A 20,108-nucleotide genomic window follows, 5' to 3' on the forward strand; every position below is an offset into this window, starting at 1 on the left:
TAATTATTCTCGTATTATCCTCTCCATCTTGAGAGGAATTTGCCCACAAATTCACGGCTTTACCTCGTTCAATTGACCACTTCAAAGAGTCTACTAAAAAATAGTCCGCAAAAACATGAAGAGCCCAAGAGCTCAATAACAACAAGGGACATATAAAAAATGACTCCAAAAATAGTCCACCAACAAGATGGACCCGAGAGCAACACAAACACAATTCGCGGCTAACATCTTCATTTTGAACCTCGGCTTCCTCTCCATCTTGAGTTTCGGCTTCAATCTTATCCGACTCAAGTTTCCCTCCATCATATAAGCATTGTCGTAGGATCCAATCCTTCAAGTCCTTCTCTACCATGTACCTCTTCTTGGATGTGTAGGCTTTGGTAAAATGGAGTTTTGATTGAGAGAATTGATTTGGTAAAGTGGACTATTTTGGTAATGTGGAGCTTCGGTTCTGGATCTTGGATGGGAGGAAATTAGCTTACAAGTCCTTCTTGTTGGACTTGATCAACTAGCAGGGGAAGGGGTCTACCTTGTTCTCGATTTTGTGGGTAATTTGTAGCTTGTCTTATGGCATTTTGTGGTGAACTTGGAGGATTGGCTTTTGTAGGTAAAGTTTCGGGAGTAAAAGCACGAGAGTTCCTTCGTCTCTCTATTCGATCCAACCTCTCACCCATAGTTACCACATCCGAGTAAATGTTTTCAAGACCCACATTTACCCTAGCAAGGTCTCTGGACATAGTATCAACGAGGGCCAAAATGGTGTCCATTATGGCGAAGGAGTTACCTACAAAAACAGAAAATACATTAGTTGTACAAAAACATCCCCACTCTCTCTTTTTATTTCTTGACTCTCGGATCCTCGCACTCAATCTCACAAGTGTTGCAAGCTTGCTTGTACTCCAAGTGGTGTTGACAGGTGAATGTAACGTTGACAAGGATTCCAAGGAGTAAGGAAAACACAAAGACGTATTACAATGACTCAAAGAATTAAAACACACAAAGGAAAGTTAACACGAAGAACGGTTTCAAAACTAACTCACAATCTAGTACTAGCTTGTAAATTAGATTTGGAATCAACAAACGAAACTAAAGACACAAAATAAAACTAAAAGAGCAAAAATTGAGCTTAAAATTAGTTGGTGAACAGTAATTTATGACGTGGCAATCCGTGATTAGCCTCGGTTCTCAACAATTTTATTTTCCAAATTGGGAAGTCTTGATCAACTTTTACAATTTTGACTTTGGTGTAACTTGTTCAATGAAGGAAAACACAAACTAGTCTTTGGAGTTTCTTTTTCAATTCAAATTTCAAGACTCAAAAGTCTTGGACTAGACTTATACCCCTCCTTAAAACATGGATCCTTGTTTTATGGAAAAGTGGTTGAAATGTGATTGACCAATTGGTGAGTGATGGCAAGTCTTTCAAGACTAACAAAGTTGTCACACTTTTCCTTCACCTTTTGGGATCTAACTTTCACTTTATTTTAACAAGGTATGAAGGTTTGGAACATCAAGAACACTTCAACAATTACCAAGAAAATCAACAACAATCTCCCAAGAACAACAACAATTCCACAACAACAAGGTCAGCTACAAACTTCCAACAAACGGCCAAGTACTTTAGTGTGGTATTTTGGTCTTAACAAGGGGTGAAGATTGTGATGAACAACAAGAATACAACAAATTTTCAAGAACAATAACAACACCAACAATGTTCTGCACAAGTCCACAAGAAAGGTCACCACACAGCCAAGAACAACAACATCAATACATGGCCATTAACTTGTTCACAACAACAACTTTCAACAAGTTTAAGCTCAAGTTTAGATCTAGACTCAAAAGTGTTAGTGAACAAAAAGACTAACACTAGAAATAACAAAACAAACAAGAACACTACTAGATCTAGACACACAACAAATAAATCTCGGCTAAGACAACAAGAACACAATTTTTTGCCAAGAAACAAAAATGGACAGATTTCAACTTTTCTGGAATTTTTTTGCAGTTTTCAGTTTTTTTTTTTGATTTTATAAGTAACAAACCCAAGATTGACTTCGTAGGAACGAAATCTCAAACTCGGCTTTGATACCAAATGATACGGGACAGCCCAAGGAACTCACTAAATGGGGTCAAAAACAGTCCAAACACACTCCAAAATAGTTCACTAATCTTAAGGATTCGAGGACCAAGATGGAGACCACTCTCAGATTCGCTACTACAACACAATAATGAGATAAAGAGCTGTGTTTTCAACACCAAATTTGCAGCAACAAAAAAAGAACAAGGTGAACACAATGATTACAAGATTCATATTCAACAACAAGAAGAAGAACACAAGATTACAACACAAACTCTAAACAAGATTATAATGAAAGTAAAAGGATAGATAGATAGACCACATGAAAGAATAATCTTAAGAAACCAAGAATGGAAAATCTTGGACCCTTAAGGCTACCTACAACTATAAACCTATCTCTTACAAAGATATAAGTTCGGATTCCACCTCCCAAGCATCAATGTTTCCAAGAAAATACAACATACAAGTGATTCCACCCTTGTATAGTGCCCTAGTTTCGGTTTGGTCACTCCTCCATCTAGAGAGAGCTTGTTAAAAGTGTTCTACACTCACAAATACTATCAAAATCTACTGAATGGAACCCTAACATTTTCCTTAAATAGCTATTACAAAATGAAAGTTAAATAACTAAAAGGCCCTTTAATGAATGGGCTCTCATCAAGTTTAAGTCATGGGCTGATTTTGGGTTTTTTAAGTCCTTCTTTATACTTCATTTTCCACACCAAGTCTTGGGCCCAACTTACATACTCACAAGTCCATATCTGTAATTATTCTCGTATCACTTACAAGGATAGATAGGGTTAGAAATAAGACTATTTGGGAGAAGGTGAGAGTGGCTTCAGTGGAAGACAAGCTGCGAGAAGTAAGGTTATGTTGGTTCGGGCATATGATGAGGAGGGACACGAATGCTTCGAAGGTATGAGAGGCTGGCTATGGATGATTTTAGGCCATGTAGAGGTAGGTCGAAGAAATATTGAAAGGAGGTGATTAGGCAGGACCTGAGGTATTTACAGCTTATGAAGGACATGATCCTTGATATGAAGGTGTGGAAGATGTGGATTAGGGTAGAGGGGTAGTAGTTAGGAGTACCTTCATAAAAGTAGGGAAGAGTATTATGTTGTTATTTGTGTCTATAGTGTCTTGTAGCCTCTGGTTCGTGGTGTTCTAGTAACATTTTTGTATAGTTAGTTTAAATATCATTTTGTGGTTATTTTGTTTCCTTTTACTATATAGCGGTGTGATATCCTTTTTTTGTTGGTTGTTTTTATGATTTTTGTTTGATCACATTTGTTATTTGTCCTGAGCCGGGGGTTTATCAAAAACAACCTCTCTACTTCAAATGAGGTAGTGGTATGGACTGCGTACACTTGATACTCCCAGACCTCACTTTGTGAGAATACATCGGGTATGTTGTTGTTGTTATTTTAAAAAATGCTTATTCCAAACTAGTATTTGTATGTGCTACACTTGAGCCGGGAGTCTTTTGGAAACAACCTTTTTATATTCCTGGCGTAGTGGTAAGGTCTGAGTCTTGTGGAAACCACCTCTCCATGGCCTCATTTGTTTGCACTTAATGGAGGTTTGAATCCGAATGATTCAAACTTCAGACCATTAAGTGCATTTGTTTTTCATTAAGATTTTGACTCTTAATAGGTCTGAATATGTCTTAATCATTCAGATATGGAACTAAGGCTGCATTTGTTTTTTTTAAGATTCAGATCTTTGAATCTGAATGCACATCTGAATGATTAAGATGTTGTCTCTAGCTCTGAAAACTAAATAATTAAGACTATTTATTTTTCAACATCTGAATGTGCAAAAAATTTTATTTGTATATATAATAAAATAAAAAATATAATTCAAATAAAAATTAATTATATATTATAAAAACATGTAATTTAATACAATAAAATTATTATTTGATTGAGAAAAAATATTTATGTTTGTCAGTGATAGTAGAGATGATTTATAATGGTGGTTGCGATGACAATGATTGATGTTAGTAATAAATAATGTTTGTGGTGATGGTTGTGATGGTTGATATTGTAGTGACTGTTATGATGGAAGTGATTGATGGTAGCGATTGATGGTGGTGGTGGTGGTTGTGATGTGATGTTGCTTGATATTAATAGTTTGAGGTGTTGATTATGTTGGCTGAAATATGAATGCATGATGGTTGATGATGTGTTGGTGCTAGTTGGAGATGTTGTTTGTTGGGATGGTGGAGAAGGTTGTTAATAGAGATAAATTGTACTGGTTGAAGTGGTGGTAGAAGTGGCGTTACTAGAGACAATGGTGGTGGCAGCAGAAGAATATGTGGAGGTTGTGATGTATTAGTGTAGTTAGTGATGGTGCTAGTTATGATAGATGAGTTAGTTAGTAGTAGGGATTGACCGGTAATGGTTGATGATGGTGGTGCTGTCGACGATGGTGGCGGCGGTGAATATAATAGAATAATAGAGGTAGTAGGTGTGGTAGCGATTGACAATAGTGGTTGGTAGCGATATTTATTGTCGATGGTGGTTGTGATGGTGGAGGTAGTTGGTGGTGGTGGTTAACAATGATAGCGGTGACAGAGATGGTTAGTGGTGGTGACTGTTGATTATGAATAGAGTGGTGAATATTATCAAACACCAGAATATCTCTTTAGACCTATTAAGACTTGGTTCTAGATCTGAATGATTAAACCTATTCAGACCTATTAAAAGCTAAAATCTTAATAAAAACAAATACACTTAATGGTCTGAAGTCTGAACCATTCAGATTCAGACCTCCATTAAGTGCAAACAAATGAGGCCTAAGTCTTAATCATTAAGAGGTATTCTTGTGTTGGATAATGTTCACCACCAGTCTAATCCATAATCAGTAGTCACCACCACTAACCACTTTTGCCACCACCACCATTGTCAACCACCACCTAGCCACTAACTACCACCACCATCACCAACCACCTCCACCATCACAACCACCATTCACAATCATAATTGCTACTAACCGTTATTTTCATCCGCTACCATATCTACCATCTTCATTATTTTAATTATATTCGCCGCTATCACTATTGTCAACGCCAATGCCTACACCACCAACACCGCCACCATCATCAACTAAAATCGGCCAATCCCAACTACTAACCAATTCATCTATCACAACTAACGCCACCGCTAACTACCACTAACACATCATCAACATCCATACATTCTTCGACCATCACCACTACCACCATTGTCACCGGTGTTGCCACCTTTACCACCACTTCAACCACCACCATCGCTTTAGTATATCTCTACTAATAATCATCTCCACCATCACAGCTAATAACATCTCCAATTACTACCAAAACATAGTCAACCACCATGTGTTCATTTTTAAGCTATCATAATCAACACCTCCAACTACTAACATCAACCAACTTCGCATCACTACCACTGCCACTATCAATCATCACCATCATAACAGTCACTACAATACCAAACATCTATATCATCACAACTATCACCACCAACATTACTATCACCAACATCAGTCATTACCACCACCGCCATCATTGCAAACCATCTCCATTATCACTAATAAATATAAATACTTTTTAAAAATCAAATAATAATTTTACTGTATTAAATTAAATATTTTTTTAATATGTAATTATTTTTTATTTGAATTACATTTTTCATTATATATACAAATAAATAAACTTTGCATATTCAGATATTGAAAAACAATAGTCTGAAACCATTCAGTTTTCAGATCTGAAGACAACATCTTAATCATTCAGATATGCATTCAGATTCAGACATTGTCTCTAAGGTAATGGTAAGGTTTGCGTATGCTTAAACCTGAAAATATGGGGCGAGAATGTCTCTCAAGTCCCCAATTAATTAAAAAGAACGAGTGGGTCCTGCAATATTAATTAAGTTGGAAGGGCTTAAGTTCTTCAAATAACTTTACACAATTGTTTGACATTTGTATTAGTTGTGCCAACAACTATTCAATTTTCCAACAATTTCGTGTAGAACAACTTCTATAATTGTTGAGACAACTTTAATTGTTATTGAGGCAAAAATGTAGAAATAAAAAAACTAATTTTTTTTAATCATTTTTACCCAATTTTTAAAACTTAAAGGAGCCTACTTAATTTGTAAACTCATTTGTCCCGTTTAATTGCATCTCTTCTTTAATCTCCCTAGCCCCTACTTGTGAATTTTTTTTTGGATATGTTATTATTGTTTTTCAAAAAAATATTTTTAATTAGAATCAGTTTGTGTTTGACTAAACTTTTCAAAAGTGTTTTAAGTGTATTTATTTTTCAAGTTTTTTTTCGAATAAGTGGTTTTAGAAAGAAGTTATTTTTTTAACCTTTGAAAAATAATTGTTTTTACTCCAAAAAAAATTATTTTTTTCCAAAAGCTTGGCCAAACACTTCAATATTTTTAAAATAAGCAATTTTAATTTAAGAAAAAAATTAGTTTGTCCAAACGGGACTATAGATACCTAAGAATATAATTCAAAGAAATCCAAGGTTGAAGTTGGCCAATAAATTTCACTGAGGACTTGTGTTGCAAATTTAACTTTTCCACTATGACAGCTAGGGTTCGTTCAATATTCAAAACGCCGTCGTAACTTCCACTCTCTCTGTTTCTCAAAGTCTCTATGTATATATTGCGAATACCACCTGCTCTTCTCAAAACCCTAGCGCCGATGAGAAGAATAGCTCATAATATATATATATATATTTATATATATATATATATATAGAGAGAGAGAAAGAAAGAGACTAGGAGTACATAGAACTTAAATGTATTTCCTTGTATTATTTGCATCTATGTATTATAGACTTATAAATTCAATTTGGTGATTCGGTTTGTCTATGTTTTTTTGCTCTATTTTGCATTGGATCAATGAGGAAACAGAAAATACTGATATATTAAACATGAGGATATATTAATTCTTTTGGTATTTCACTTTTCTGAGATCTAACATCTTTTTTCATTTTTCCTTATTATTTGCGTCTGTTTTTTGAATCTACTGTTTATTTTTTGTTATTGAGATTGATTAAGGATGTGATAAAGAATTTATCTGAGTTCTGAAATTTTCATATTATTGGAAATGTTGTAGATTACTTTTCTCTATACCTGAGATCCTCCTTTTCAAAGCTTTCATTTCTAGTTGTTTGGGATTAGTGAAAGTGAAAAAAGATTTTTGAGTATTATTCAGAAATGAAAACAAAATTCCAGTTAATTAATACTTTAATTTACGACATTTGCATTTTTTTCTTCCTTGTTTTTGGGAATTTGGATCAATGATGATTAGTTTAATTACTGCGTTATCTTTCTAGAATTTCCAGTCTATATGGGATTGAAGAAGATTTTTCTAACTGAGATCCAATCTCTTCTATTAGTCTTTTCTTGTTTGTTTTATGCAATATCTCCCTTTTCTCGTAGAAGGCATCAATGATGAATAATACAATTCGTTATCCTTGCACTTTGATTATTAAATGAAGATAATCATGGGAAATATTATCTGAGATGCTTTTCTTTTCCTTCTTTCTTTGCTTGCATATCGTTTTTACTCCATTCAGAATCATTCTATTGGAAAGCTTTACTTATTTCCTAATCAAAATCATTGATTTTTTGCAAAAAAATTATTTTAGTTTTTAATTTGTTGATTTTGCAATAACCCAAAATTCACCAACGTTTAGTGCAACCTTGATTTGTTAGTGATAGATATAACCAAATGCTCCTTCCTTCGTTCACGTTGATGGTTAGTTTTACTAATTTTGTGAGTTAAATTAAATTATGTAATATTTTCAAATTTGAAAACTAAACAAAAATGTAGTGAAAGTTGCGATTGTTCTCATATATTGTCATGAAAGTTTTTAAAAATAATATTAATTGAAGTCCATGAATAAGAAAACATAAAAAGAATGAAATAAGAACATAAGAAGAAATCAAGAAGCAATTAGGAGAATCTATCCTGTGAGCACTCACGTAGATTATATGAATTCATCCAATACTATTAGAAAATCATGTTATAAATATATGGAATATATTACCATATATAAATAAAAGAGTTAATTCAAACTCATCAAGAAATCATAAGAAATAAAAATTACTCTTTTCATTCTATTTTTTTTGTTTTTATTTTATATTTTATAACATGTTATCAGCATGAGTTTCTAATATTAGAATAAATTAAGTTGCTTTGTTTAGATGTTGTTTTTGGGGGTAACATCTGCGGTGGCTAGATGGTAAGGTTTGACCTTCTCATATCCTTTTACGAGGTAGCTCTATTAATTCTTATCTATATATGGTAAGAATCTCTCTGTATTTGACTGATTGATAAATATTTGATTTATATTAGTATACGTATTAAGAGTTCAATACATCGATCGCTTATAACAAGAGGCTAATATGATTACCGGAAGTATTATGGTTGGTGAATTTAAAATATTTTATTGAGAAAATTGATTTAATTAGTCATCAGGTAAGTAATTAGTAGTCTTTGAATATTGTTGGTTTAATATTTTATCACCACTTATTACGTGTAGATGCAACAACAATAAATTTTGACTTTTGCCAATGCCATGTACGTTTTTATTCAAATTACTATAACAACATAAGGGCCTAACTCAAATTAATCACTTTGTTCGTATACAATGGAGCACTTTTGAAAAGTGAAAGACATGTATAGTTTTTATTCAATCTTATGCTATGGTTGATATATTTTCTAAGTGAGATTTGTTCAGAGTTTGAATTAGTGGTTATCCGTTTTTATCATCATAAACATAGTGAATGATTATAACTAAATATAACTAAATAATGAAAGTTGGTTCATTTAAGTTGTAGACGAGATTGCAATTTATATGTGACCATATTTGAGGTGATATTATGATTATATTTATTTATGACTATAATTAAGAGTGATTACAATATTTACAAAAGGCTTAGGCTTGTGTTTTAATGCATTGATTGAGGGAAAGACGATGGATTTAAGTTCTGTCGTACTGAAAAGATAAGACATCAGGTTAAAGTCCTAATGTACCATGATGATAAGCTGTTGGATTCAAGTCCCATCGATTTATGTTTAAGACGCCTTTATATGGGTAAGATATTGTGTTTGAATCTAAATGCACTATATTGATGATATTATGATGGCTAAGGTAGAATAATGTGTATTTGATAAAAAGTCATGAAACTTGTCCATTGAATATGCTTAATTCCATGAAGTGAATGTGGTAGCAATATGTTATAAGTTCGAAAGATGAAAATTTGTTCCATTCTTTAAGTGAATGTGATAGCAATATATGATGTACTTTGAAAGATATGTTAAGAGAAAAATTTTCTACATTATACGTATGCCTCGATTTGCTCCTGAAGTAGCAGCATCATGAAAGAAGTTATAAGCTATCAAAATTTGATAGACTTAGGGCACAATTATATTTCATTCCTGGGGGTAAGGATTTCGATTGTTTCAATACAAACGTGCACTTGATTGTTATGGTATCACAACTCACCTTCAAATGAGGCAGAATAACTGAGAAGAGTTATTTTGAAATCTACTTCTGAATTAGTTAATTCGAAAATTTATTCATGCGCACATGTCATGATAAACTTGGAGTTTACTAGCATAAAAGTTCATAAATTGACATGAACGATTGCCATATTTCAAAAATGTGTATATTAAGTATTAGACATATGTTGAAGAAATAGAAGATTCTTCAAGAATTGTTAATTTGCTTGTTCTCATGACAAGTTGGTTGGATCAATTAGTGTTGGAATTTGATTTCTCAAAATCTGAAAAGTATAAAAGGTGAATATGAGCCCGTTCACCAGTCATGTGATTTATTAAGATGCATCGATATAAGATGATCACTTGTACGTTTATTGTCAACCTGAAGTTTGACATTCATAAAGTTGCTTGCTCAATAAAATTGAGTTAAGAGCATAATTTTCAGATTGTGTAATCAAGACAATTCATCTTGATCATGATGGTTGGCATTGAATGCCTTCTATAAATAGCTGAACCATTGCTAATGAGAACAAAACTTTATGTATTGATTTGAAATATGAAATATTATATACAAAAGTACTTGTATGCATCAAACCAATAAATTATGATTAATTTCCCTTCAAAGTTTGTTCTAAGTTGGGAACCACACATTGTCCATTAATAAATATACCATGATGCACACAAATGGATTTCTCAAATAAGATGGAGGATGCATGTTAGTTTTCCTAACATAAGAGGGAGATTATAAGCAACTATGAAATATGTTAGGAATTATCATCTGATCCTCATTCAAAAGATAATTCAAGTCAAATGTCGAAAACATATCATATTTAAGCTGCAAGTGCTCCTATTTTGTGTCCCTAAAGGATAAAGTCTATGCATGCGTGAAACGTGGTAGACCAATCTATTCCAAATGAAATAATCTTTGAAAAGGATAAGGAACAAATAATCATAATAAGTGTCACACCCCTTTTTCATACTCCAAAAGAATTATATTTTAAGTTCGAAAGGGTTTTTATTATCAAAATGACGAAAAATAAAAATTTGTTTCGAAAAAGGATTATTTACATTTTTTTTTAGAGTCGCCACTTGGCATAATTCGGTGTGCCAAGTCACCTTTGAAAAATCCTTTTCAAAACAATTTGACTCTTTAAGACTGGTTTGCGAACAGAGATTCCGGCTAAGGAATTCTATTGACCGAAGGGAAGGTATTAGGCACTCCTTGATCCCGTGTTCGACCACGATCGCTTGGTGGAACGTATCGGCTAACTTTGACACTAAGAATGTATAAACCACATAAAACACATAAACAAACAACAAACACGTCAAACAACATTCCAAAGCCAAAATAATACTGTTCAGTCCAATTATACAATTCAAAAATAAAAACATACGGAAAGGTAAAACCTATTCTATTATAAGCTAGTCCTAAACTAAACTCCAACGCGTTGCCTCGGGCCTTCGCCACAAACGTCCTCCGGGTACAAAATACTTCGGGGCATTCCCCAACGAATAAACACAAATACCTCGGGGCATTCCCCGGCCAAATGAATACACTTTAATGCGAGACAATCAAACTATTTAACAAAACCTCAAACATTCAAAAAAATGAGTCCCAAACTTTGCTTACCCAACCTACATTCGCCTATTCATTTCAACGTCATTTAATGAATCAAAATAAATTAATGATTGCTTTTATCAATGTTAATTCCAACCACCCACATTGGCTTTCATTTTTCATCAATTACACCAACTACTACTCCTATTCATTCCATGTATCATCGAAAACACACCGTGAAGCACAAAATCATGACATCATAACGTCAACAAAACTCACCAACTACGATCACATCACACATAATCACAACAATTAAACACATTTGAGACAATAACAAGAATATAGAGTTGAGGGATGGACCTTAAACTACTCTTTGACCAATATTATTCGACGAGATAAAGAAAACCCGCCTCCGAAAACCTCAACTTAAGCCCCAACGACAAATTTGTCCAGCTCAGTATTTGGGAAATTGAAACCTGAAGTCCGATTCAAATAACCAATTCGCAAAGCGACTGAAAGTATTCAATACACGCCCTGCAATGTGAAACAGACGGGATCTGAACGAATCGAAGTCTAACCCAAACAGTCCAAAATATGACCCAAACCAGCCGAAATCAACCCGTTCAGGCAGATTTCAGATGGATTTCATTGTTCGATCTTGGTTCTCGACGACTTTTCCATCGGAGTTGATTCAAAACTTACCGGGATCGATCTTAATAGACGAAACTGACCAGAACGAACCAAAATCTAACCCAAACACACCAAAAATAACCTGAACGAACCAAAATCTAACCCAAACAGTCCAAAATCTGACCCAAACCAGCTGAAATCAACCCGTTCAGGCAGATTTCAGATGGATTTCATTGTTCAATCTTAGTTCTCGGCCAGGGATATGGCTTAAATTGGGTTTCCAACAGGTTTTAGAGTTAAACCAGAGCTGGTGAAGTTATTTTCGATGAAGAGTGGCCAGGATAACTCGATCTCCAAATGATTTCTTCTCTCTCGGAGTCTCTCACGTCATTTTGCTCCTTATGTGTATGTGTGCAATTTTGGGTGAGATTGTGTGTGTCGATATTGAGAGAGAGCTCTTTTTTGTGGGGTTAATAACGTCTGTATATGTATCCTTCTAGTGTGTTTGTTCCTTAGATGTGAAAAAAGAAAAAAAATGGACTCCCCAATGTAAAGATCCGTGTAAATATGTATTCAGAAAAGAAAAAAACAAAAGAGAAAGGTGGGGTTCATCAGTGAAGGTCCGGTGGAAATTTCCTCCAAGATGTATATTATATTGTGTAAATATATATGGCGTGTGGTGGTGGGGTAGGGTAGGTGGGGTAGTGAGGTGGGGGTAGGGGTAGGTGTGATGTGGTTTATTTTGATTGGGTAGGTTGTTAGGATAAGATAAAATTAGCTAGGGGTTTGTTATTTTTGTCATTTTGTGGAGGGATAATTACATGGTTGGGGGCACATGGTAGGATAAGGTAAAAATGAGTAAAAGTGATATCGGGGAGGGACAAAATTAGGTGTCTACATCATGCCTCCTTTGACTGTAAACACGAAGTATTTTCAGACAAAGAAGTAGACAATGAGACAGAATTTTGTCCCGAACCTTATTCGAAAATAAAACAAAAAGAAGGAGGAAAACTAAGTATTGATTTAGGACATCCTACCTACCCAAGTTATGAAGGAATCAAGTGACGGGTATCTCAAAGGGTTGAAGAGAAGTGGACTATACCGAGTTGGAGAGTCGAGTGAGGTTCCATCGAGGTTCCGGTCAGCGGCTCTATCAAAAATGAAAATTACAAGTTAAAACATAAATGAAATTACAACATTCTATCTATACACCTTCTGTTGGCTCTTGACTCCAGTTTTATCACCCTATTCTTCAGGCGGGCTCCTGACTTGCAATTTCTTCAACTTGTTGCTTGCGTTTCAATTTTTTCACCCTGTTTTCCAGGTGGGCTCTTGACTTGCTATTTCATCACCCTATTCTTCAGGCGGGTCCCTGAAACCCAAAATTAAAACTAGAACAAAAATTATCCCAAACAAAAATTATAGTAAAATAGTATTTCATTTTTGAAAGCGTTGTCCCATTTTCCAAGAGGGTCCTGAATAGAAAGTAAAGTCCCATTTTTCAGGAGGGTCCTGCACTGAAAATAAATTCCCATTCTTCAAGAGGGTCCTGAACAGAAAGTAAAATCTCATTTTTCAGGAGGGTCCTGAACAAAAAGTAAAATCTTATTTTTCAGGAGGGTCCTGAACAGAAGGTAAAATCCCATTTTTCAGGAGGGTCCTGAACAGAAGGTAAAGTACCATTTTTTCTAGGAGGGTCCTGAACAGAAAGTAAAGTCCCATTTTTCAGGAGGGTCCTGAACTGAAAGTAAATTCCATTCTTCAGGAGGGTCCTGAACATAAAGTAGAATCTCATTTTTTAGAAGGGTCCTGAACATAAAGTAAAATCCCATTTTCAGGAGGGTCCTGAGCAGAAGGTAAAGTCTCATTTTTTAGGAGGGTCCTGAACAGAAAGTAAAATCCCATTTTTCAGAAGGGTCCTGAGTAGAAAGTAAATTCTCAATTTTCAGGAGGATCCTGAACAGAAAGTAAAATCCCATTTTTCAGGAGGGTCCTGAGCAGAAAGTAAAATCTCACGGATGTGCATTTCCAATGGTAGCTGAATTAAGTGAAGCGAATTTGCCCCTATTTCAACGAAGAAAATTTGTCAGTTAAAACCTTAGTGGTGGCTTGCAGCTCTTGGCTTCTCAGGTATCTGCCCCAGCACTCGTTCCTTTCATCTTTGTTCCAAATCACTGACACTTGACCTGTCTTGCCGCATCATTGCCCCGAATCTAGATTGAGGAAAATGAGTTCTGACTCGAACAATGGGTTTCCATTTTACCATGCCCCTAAGGTGCACTCTTTTCCCAAATTTGAATGCTTCCACGAATCCAATAGCCTATCGGTTGATAGACTTCCTTTGCTTCGTGTTGAATTACAATCATATTTCTTTCATGTGCTGGTCCTTGGCTTTTCCTCATATAATTGGAAAGACTGGTAGCAAATTTTGAAATCCTTTCTCGCTTTTTTTGACAGAGATTTGACTTAAAATATAAAGAAATGATGGTGACTTTTATTTTGATAAATGACATAAAAAGACGAAAAAGCATGAATATGTAAATGAAAGAAAAGGCAATGTCCCATATTAAAAAAAAAAAACTTATCTAAATATGACAACTAACTCCAATGAGTATGACATGCATTTTGGATTAAGTCGTCTGATCATCCTATCCAAACTCCCCATTTGTTGTTGAGTTCGTGCCTTTGCCGCTGAGCCGCTTCTTCTAATTCATCGGACTCATACATCACATTCAATTGACGGCATCTTAAAAGACTTTCGCCAACAAATCTCTTTCTTTTTACTTTTCACTTTTCTCTTGAACTCGCCATTGCCTTACGGTGCCCGTGAGGGTTTTAACCAATAAGACTCTCTCATTTTTATTTCTCTTCACTCTCCATCGCCTTATGGTGCCTGTAAGGGTTTTCACCAGTAAGAATCTCTCATTTTTATTTCTCTCAACTCACCATCGCCTTATGATGCCCACGGGGTTTTCACCAATAAGACTCTCTCATTTTGTATTTCTTTCCTAATTTCTTATGCCAAGGGAGACACGTGGTACCTTACAATGTATCATCATATCCATTGCATGCTTAGCCTTAACATTATCAAAAATTGATCTGAAGGACTTTCTTTGGTTGTAACTTGGCTTTTGGATAAGGTTAGAAAAGGATGGCAAGAGGTTCAAACGACACTTGAAGTGGGGGTGGGACTTACAACTTTTGGAATCGACTCAAACAACACATTAAATGATGTCCCAGTTTTTGTTGACTGGGTGAATCGTAAATCTTTATTTGGTTGGACCGAGCCCGAAATAGGGTAGCCTACGTATTTCACTCCCAAGAGAGGAGAATCAGGTCGCACGTAGTTCCATCAGCTTGTTCTTTGTTTTGATTTGATTTTTTTTTCTTTTATTTTCGAACTCTTTCTTTTATTCTTATTTTCTTGACTTTTATCTTTGACTCTATTTTGATTCCAAAAGAGGGATATGAAAGAAAAATAAAACGAAGCTCAAACGGGTAAACAAAGGATGACACAATGTTTGGATAGAAGAATAAAATGCCTTCATCATATCAATCTTCAAAAATGCAAGTACTAAACATGCAATAAAATCAACAAAGGATCAAATATCATACATGATATCTTTTGACCACATCAGCATTGATAGCCATTTCTGCCATTTTGCCTTCAATATCTGTCAAATATAAGGCTCCATTGGGCAACACTTTCTTCACAACGAACCTTGCCAGTTAGGGGAGAACTTGTCTTTCACTTCAACCTGGTGAGGAAGGATATGTCTCAATACCAACTGACCAACTTCAAAATTCCTGGGACGGACCTTTTTGTTATACGCTCGAGCCATCCTCCTCTGATATAACTGGCCATGACACACAGACGTTAGCTTTTTTTCCTCAATCAAACTCAAATGTTCCAGTCGGGTTTTGACCCATTCGTCATCATCAATCTCTGCTTCTACAATGACTCAAAGAGAGGGAATTTCAACTTCTGCAGAGATGATTGCTTCTGTCCCATACAACCAATAAATATAGAGTTGCCCCTGTTGAAGTGCGAACAGTGGTGTGATAACCTAACAATGCAAATGACAACTTTTCATGCCACTGTCTAGACCCTTGTACCATTTTTTGCAGTATCTTTTTTATATTCTTATTGGCGGCTTCTACAGCACCATTGGCCTTTGGGCGATATGGAGTAGAATTTTGATGTGCGATCTTAAACTGTTGACACACTTCTTGCATCAAATGACTATTGAGATTGGCAGCATTGTTTGTAATGATTATCCTAGGAATTCCAAATCTACAAGACATGATCGTTCATATGCGACCCGCATAATCCAGAGTGTATTTTAACCATGATTGCCGAGGCTTCTCTTGCATCTACACACCTCAAAAGTCCTAGATCTGGGATTCTCTTATATAAGATTTCCCCATTTAAGATCAATCCACTAGCCAAACGCCTAATAGTCCTCTTTTGATCGTTGGTAGCATATGCTGGGTATTCTCCTGACTAAATGTATTACTTGATATCCAAGAACCAGGGTTCTCCATCGATCTCTTCTTCAACTGCATTACAGTAAGTATGCTGATTACGACTCTGTATATGCACTGGATCGATGTAGGCTTTATCAGGATGTTGGAGCATTGAAGATAGAGTGGCTAAAGCATCAGTAATTTCATTATGAATCCTTGGAATATACCTAAATTTTACTAACACAAACCATTGACATAGCTCCTGCAAGCATTGTCGATACGGGATGAACTTCAAATCTCACGTCTCCCAATCTCCTTGAATTTGATGGACGAGCAAATCCGAATCCCCCAACACCAATAATTCTTGGACTCCCATATCAATAGCTAACCTCAAACCAAGAATACAGGCTTCATACACTGTCATATTATTAGTACAGTAGAATCGAAGTTTTGCTGTTATCAGGAAATATTGTCCCAATTCAGAGATAAGAACCGCACCTATTCCGACTTCTTTCATATTGACAACTCCATCGAAGAACAACTTACAACCTGGATCAGCATCTATAACGACTTCATCAATATAGGACACTTCTTCGTCAGGAAAATATGTCTTTAATGGCTCGTACTCTTCATCGACGGGATTCTCAGCAAGATGATCTGCCAAGGCTTGGGCTTTCATGGCGGTTCGAGTCACATATACAATGTCAAACTCGATAAGCAATATTTGCCACTTTGCCAATCGACCTGTCGGCATAGGCTTCTGAAAGATATACTTCAAAGGATTCATGTGGGAGATGAGATAAGTAGTATAGGATGAGAGATAATGCTTCAACTTATGTGCTACCCAAGTTAGCGCACAACATGTCCTTTCAAGAAGAGTATACCTGGCCTCATATGCGGTGAACTTCTTGCTAAGATAATAAATAGCCTGCTCCTTTTTGCCTGTGACATCATGTTGACCCAGGACACAACCGAAAGAATTGTCCATGACTGATAAATATAAGATCAAAGGCCTACCAGGCTCTGGGGGTACCAGCACGGACGTATTTGACAAATATCTTTTGATTCGATCGAACTCTTCCTGACATTTTTCAGTCCATTTTATCGCAGCACTCTTTTTCAGAAACTTGAATATGGGCTCACAAGTGGTTGTAAGTTGTGCAGTAAACCTGCTAATGTAGTTCAGTTTACCAAGCAAACTCATCACCTCTGTCCTATTCCTGGGCAGGGGCAGATCCTGAATGGCTTTGATTTTTGAGGAATCCAATTCAATCCCCCGACGGCTGACTACAAACCCCAACAGCTTTCCAGACGGAACTCCAAATACACATTTTGCCAGGTTGAGCTTGAGATTATACCTGCGAAGCCTTTCAAAGAACTTTCTTAAATCTTTAACATGGTCGACCCGACTTTTGATTTAATAATCACATCATCCATGTAGACCTCAATCTCCCTATGCATCACATCATGAAACATAGTGGTCATGGATCTCATGTATATTGCTCCAGCATTCTTCAAACCGAACGGCATCACTCGATAACAATAAGTCCCCCATGGTGTGATAAAAGACATCTTCTCCGTATCTTCATCATCCATAATGATCTGGTGATATCCGGCATAGTAATCCACAAAAGAAACAACCTCGTGTTTAGCACAGTTGTCTAGAAAAATATGGATGTTGGGCAATGGAAAATCATCTTTCAGACTTGCTCTGTTCAAATCACGGTAATCAACACACACTCAAATTTTGCCATCTTTCTTTGGTATGGGAACAACATTGGATAACCACATGGGATAACGAGCCACTCGAATTACTTTGGCTTCAAGTTGTTTTATGATTTCCTCTTTGATTTTAATACTTACATCAGTTTTAAACTTCCTCAACTTCTGTTTGACAGGAGGGAACACAGAATCAGTTGGCAATTTGTGAGCCACTAATTCAGTGCTTAAACCAGGCATATCATCATAAGACCATGGAAAAACATCCTTATAATTAATTAATGCTTGAATCATTCCATCTTTTAGCTGTGGAAAAACATGTACACTGATTTTAGTTTCCCTAATATCTTCTTGATCCCCTAGATTTATTGGCTCAGTCTCATTCAAATTAGGATTCGGTTTGTCTTCAAACTGTTCCAACTCTTTTCTTCTTTCTTCTAGTGCTTCTTCTTCATCATAATCCCCATCCTGCTTTATTACATCTTGATTAGTTTGGATTTTAAGGTCAGGATGAAAATTCCGCATGCATATCATGTCATTAGAATCATCATAAAGAGAACTGTATATATAAAAAAAAAGAAAAACAAAATATATTAGACACAAATCAAAAAGGACATTGCATTTCATTAAATAAAAAGATAGAAAGGTTTAAACATAGATGCCAACATAACATAAACAAGCTAAAATTCAAATTACAACCCTGAAATAACTCGGATAAATAGAAACAAAAATAAAATAAACTACCAAAACTCCCTTCTGACGGGGAGAGGAGTGACTTCTCAATTATTGAGCCGGACAGCTGGACCTCTGAATTGCACGTTTGCCATATTGGTACCTTCTCATGCTTCGATCATATCAACTTTAATAAAAAGGTTATGGCAGTCATCAACCAATTCAACTTCAAATTCTACATGCTTCGTGACACCCTCTTAACAAATGATTCACTGAGTAGTGGCATTGGGCGAGAGAGTGACCACGTTTTCTTTTTCCTTCCCTTGGCTTTCTTCAGATCTTCAGCCGTAGGCTCAAATCCCAGACCAAAAGTGCCCACATTCTCACTCGGACATATGGGATGAACTATACCGTGCAGAGATGCTCCCAAACCCTTTCCTGGCTCAAATTCGTATTTCCAAAGTTCACTGACCATCATGATAGAAGCGGAAGAAAATTATGGTCCCGGTATAACCTGTCATTCAAGGATACGATTCACTGGCACTGTATCAAAAATTTGATAGATGAATGTCTCCTCTACGTTATTTGCTTCAATAAGAGACAAGGGATAATCTTCGCCGGCGAACAAATCTCCTTCACCGTGAATAACCACTTCTTTCCTGTCATGCTCAAACTTAATCATTTGGTGTAGTATAGATGCAACCACCTTAGCCTTATGGATCCACGGTCTTTCCAACAACAGATTGTAAGAGGAGTCTATATTCAATACTTGAAACTCTATGGCTAACTCAACAGGCCCTATGGTCAACATTAGTTCTATTTCGCCAATGGAGTTTGATTTTGCACCATCGAAAGCCCTAACATATACATTGTTGGGCCTGATCCTGTCAGCACCAATATTTAACTTTTGCAAAGTAGAAATAGGGCAACTATTTACACCTGAACCTCCATCAATCGTAACATGAGTGACGTAGAAATCTTCACACTTCACTGTAATATAAAGGCCCCGGTTATGCCCTGTACCTTCAACAGGCAATTCATCATCAGAAAAGCTGATCCGATTGACCTCAAAGATTTTTCCGACCATTGTCTCAAGCTGATTTATTGTAATCTCCCTAGGAACATATGCTTCATTTAATACCTTCAATAAAATATCACGATGCTCCTTGGAGTGCAACAACAAAGATAAGAGGGAAATTTGAGCAGGGGTTTTCTTCAACTGATTTATTATTGAATAATCTGGCAATTTTATCTTTTTCAAAAATTCTTTGGCTTCTTCTTCGGTGATAGGCTTTTTGATAGATGACGGTCCACTCACCATTGGCTTGGACTTTCTTAAGCTTTCCGGCATGAAACATCTTTCTGACCTAGTCAAACTCCCTACCTCATCTACAACTTCCACTACTTCTTTCCCGTGATAGGTCATCATAGTCCACCCATAATACCAGGGAACCCTTTTCGTATCAACTATTGAAG

General features: G+C 35.9%; 2 non-coding genes across 2 annotated transcripts; both read left to right on the forward strand.

Annotated features, from left to right (window-relative positions):
• Nucleotides 1-7,367: 7,367 nt before the first annotated feature.
• Nucleotides 7,368-7,463, forward strand: LOC124888368. Its single transcript, XR_007046494.1, has one exon. It is a non-coding gene; the product is annotated as a small nucleolar RNA snoR27 (small nucleolar RNA).
• Nucleotides 7,464-7,518: 55 nt separating this feature from the next.
• Nucleotides 7,519-7,608, forward strand: LOC124888366. Its single transcript, XR_007046492.1, has one exon. It is a non-coding gene; the product is annotated as a small nucleolar RNA snoR26 (small nucleolar RNA).
• Nucleotides 7,609-20,108: the final 12,500 nt, after the last annotated feature.

The sequence above is a fragment of the Capsicum annuum genome, chromosome 10, assembly GCF_002878395.1.
Source record: "Capsicum annuum cultivar UCD-10X-F1 chromosome 10, UCD10Xv1.1, whole genome shotgun sequence".
Lineage (NCBI taxonomy): Eukaryota > Viridiplantae > Streptophyta > Magnoliopsida > Solanales > Solanaceae > Capsicum > Capsicum annuum.